The following is a 4,068-nucleotide window of genomic DNA, read 5'->3' as shown; positions in this document are numbered from 1 at the left end:
CCAGTCAGGGTGCGATGTAACAATGATGAAAAATATGAAATGATGAAATGAGTATGAAAAATAAACTGATTGTGGTGATGTACAACTCTTCTTAATATGACTGAACTATTAAATTTTATGATATGTGAATTATATACCAATAAATTTATTGTAAATAAGCTATAGAAGAAAAATAAAATGATATCTATGAATTTATACTGACATGAATACAAAGATGAAATAACTAAATGAGGGAAAAGGAAGAGACAGATTTAAACAATGGAGGTGGAATGATTGATGGAAATATAAAATCAATATTCGAACATCACAGTAATAGGCAAGAGTCATGGATAAATCCTAAAACTTAATGGGTGAAACTTTAAACAGAAAGAGGGTATGGGCATAGCATGAAAGCATTTCCTCTAAAATATTTATAAATTGCTAGGGACAAAAATGAAGCTTAACTATCCTCTCCTTGAGTAGTGAGTGGGCTTAGTGACTCACTTCTAACATGCAAAGCATGGAATGGAAAAACAATAACTTTACAGTCGGGTTATCTTGCTGATACTTCCTTAACCAAATGATCAAAGTTAATATCTCTGGTTATCTCTAGGGACGTTGATATCATGTACCTCCTAATATTATATAAGAACAGAATCTGCATTTCCCCTTTAGTGTACTAATTTTTACCCACGGCCTCATCACGAGAAGTGACCAGAGAAGCCCAAATTGAGAAGTGTTGTACAAAATACTTCACCAGTGTCCTTTAAAGGTGTCAACGTCATGAGGAACAAAAGAAAAAAATTCTGTCGCAGAGAAGTCTAAGGAGACACGATGATAAATTGAAATATGACATTCTAGACTGGGCCAGAAAAAGGACATTAGTGGGAAAATTGGTTTAAAAAAATCAACATGAAGTCTATAGTTTATTTAATGATGTTATGGTTTGGTATCAATGTTAATATATTTTGATAATTATATTAATAAATATGTTTTATTATATGTTGCAAAAGAAAGCTGAGCAAAGGGTATATAGGGATTTGAAAATACTTCTGTAACTTTTATATAATCTAATGTCAAAATGGGCAGGAGAAAACTAGCTTAAATCGTTATTTGCCTGAATTACTGTAAGAGGCTATTTTTGGTCTCTCTGGCTTCCTTTCTCTACCCGCCCCCCCCTCCCCACCGGCCCCCACAACTCATTCTCCTCATTGCTCTCAGAAAATTCTTTCTAAATTAAAAACTTGATCATCAGTTTAAGCATCAATTTAGTTGCTCTGCATAGCTTTCTACATAAAGGTCAAAGTCATTAGTTTATCACTTTTGCTTTTTATAAAGGATAACTAACTCCCTTTCTTTATAATATTACTATCACTCCCTAGCACACAGTTAACTTCAGTCTTAAAGAATTTATCACTAATTCCCAAGATATATTACACATTTTCATGATTTATGCCATCACACATGCTGTTCGCTTCAGTGAGAACGTCTTTTTCCTTTTGGTGCTTGTTCTTCAAGTTCATTCCAACTTGTCCATCAAAACAATGCATTAACTTGACTTCTTCTGGGAAGTTTTCCTCAATAGCAATTGAAAAAGTTTGCTTCTCCTCTGTACTCATTTTGCGTATAGTATACACTTTCATCACAATATTATTCACACTGTTGTATAGCTATCAATTTACCTCTCTGTATTTCTGCTGACCTCAGTTTTTTCATTCAATTTTATTTATATATGATTTGTATACAGTAAAATTCAGCCCTGTTTACATATAGTGGTATGAATTTTGACAAAGGGTATTGTAACAACCTTTGCTCAGACCCCCAGGAACAATGATAAACTTGCTGTCTCTGTAATTTTGACTTTGAATTTGCATGGAGTTGTACAAATGGCGGCACCCATATACATCCAGTGCCTTTTGGTGAAACACGGGAGCCCTGGTGGCATAGCAGGGATGCCCTGGGCTGCCAACTACACGGTCAGTTTGAAAGCCCCAGCCGCTGAGCGGGAGAGAGACTGGCTTTCCACCCCCATAAGAAGTTAGTCTGGAAGCCCATGGGGGTCACTCTGGGCCAGCTTTGACTCGATGGCAGTGAGTTTGGGTTTGGGTTTGGTTATGCTCACGTATGTAAATATATACAAGTACCAAAACTTGTGACATTAAAGAATTGAAGAACTTCCACATAACTTTTGATTGAAAGTACATGACAGAATAATAATAATTCATAAATTATCAAGGATTTGTGAGGGAGGGGGAGGGAGGGGAAAAACGAGGAGCTGATACCAATGGCTCAAGTAGAAAGCAAATGTTTTGAGACTGATGAGGGAAAGAAATGTACAAAGGTGCTTGACACATCTATGGATGTATGTATGGATTGTGATAAGAGTTGTACAAGCCCCCAATAAAATGATTAAAATAAAAAGAAAGTAATTAATCTTCAATCAATGAAGATTATTTGCCCATGGATAAGTATCAGTATTTGAAAGTATCGATCTGTGTGAAAAAAACTTTTTTGAAGATGAAATAAATAAAATCTCTTTATAGGTTAATATTATATAAATATATGAATATAATCTTGACCAAAAATGTAAATCTTATACCATAATTAGGTGAAATGTTATTCTATTAGAATTATTCCCTTTTGCTTATTATTAGACACATTAAAATTTTTTTTTAATTTATCTTAGTTTTTTAAAAAGTAGTTCTTTTTTTTCCATACAATTCATGCTTTGTCTCTTAACCTCCCAAATGTTCAAATAATTGCTATCTGTTCTTTACATTATTTTTAAAACTCAACACTGTTATTTGAAAATTAGCAGAAATATAAATAAAACAAAATATTGCATTTTTAATATTCATGCCAGTGTTCTAACAGTATGCTCTTTGTTGGCTCCAGAATTATAATTTTAATAAGATCATTGAACTACTTAGAATTCATGTTTAAAATCTAACCCAGAAAGTCATTTTCTTTTATTTTTTTTTCAGCAAAAAAGGAAACCTATCACCCATAGAAGATTAAGTTAATTAAACAAACAAACAAAACAAAACAAAATTTTAAGCAGAAAGAAAAACCTGTAAATAGGTCAAGGTCTGATTTTTGATCTCTAGGCATGTCCTTCAGTCAAGACGGATGGGGTACCATGCATGCTCTGGGCCCCTAGTCTGTCCTTTGTACTCCCTCGGGGCTCTCTGCTCTGCTCCCATGGTTGCTCTGCCGCATGCTTTTTGTGGTTTGCCTCGGTGTCTCAGGGTCAGTCTGGCCAGTCCCAACACTGAGTCTCCAGCGTTGTCCCCCTTAGAGCCCAGGGCCATCAAGGGATGGCGTGCAGAAAGACATTTTCATGGCAAAATAATTACACTTGGTTTGTTAATTTTTAAGAACATACATTTTTGTAAAGACCACAGTAACTAGCTCATGTTGAAAATATCAATATGAAAGATTCACGTGCTAGCTTCAGCACTATAGGCATTTCCATTTTCCAGGATGACCCTCTGAAATACGAACTCAGTAGGGTCTATGCTAAATAAAAATGCTAAAAATGTGTTGGTGTGATGAAGAATAAATTAAAATATATAAATAATAGAAATGCTGGATTGAATTTATTATCCCACCCTTAACCTCATCCTAACTTATTCCCTCTAAGTGTTTAAAAACACAGTTTTCTCCAAGGCATTAGGGGTTATGTTTGTTCAGGAAGTATGAGCACATACTGTGATGAGTATCTTCTGTGCTTTGAAAGTAAACTCTGGGTTTTGCTGGAATTAGTAATGATGCTGGGGATTCTCTTGGAATTAATAATGATGGCATACTGCAAGTTGAGGCTAAAGTCAGATGCCTTCATTAAATCAATAAATGAAGGGCGGTGTAATTTCTGTAATAAGCAACAAGGTCACAGCACCCAGAATGTTTTAATATCCAAGAACCTTAGAAGCGCTTGCTGTAGAGTTGATTCCAACTTAGGGAACAAGATATTTCTGCCTTATAAGGTTTCCAAAGCGGTAATTTTTACAAAGATAGAGTTGCCACATCATTCCCCTGAGGTCTGGTTGGGAAGTTTGAATTGCCATCCTTCAGTTACCAGTTGGGTGC

General features: G+C 35.1%; 1 pseudogene; it reads right to left on the bottom strand.

Moving 5' to 3' along the window:
* Positions 1-1,598, bottom strand: part of LOC101645066 — a 39,833-nt pseudogene extending 38,235 nt beyond the window's left edge.
* Positions 1,599-4,068: the final 2,470 nt, after the last annotated feature.

This window comes from Echinops telfairi, unplaced genomic scaffold (assembly GCF_000313985.2).
Source record: "Echinops telfairi isolate 266 unplaced genomic scaffold, ASM31398v2 ScPeMD7_2;HRSCAF=8, whole genome shotgun sequence".
Lineage (NCBI taxonomy): Eukaryota > Metazoa > Chordata > Mammalia > Afrosoricida > Tenrecidae > Echinops > Echinops telfairi.
Note: the sequence above shows the minus strand (reverse complement) of the source record. Positions and strands in the feature narration are given on the sequence as shown.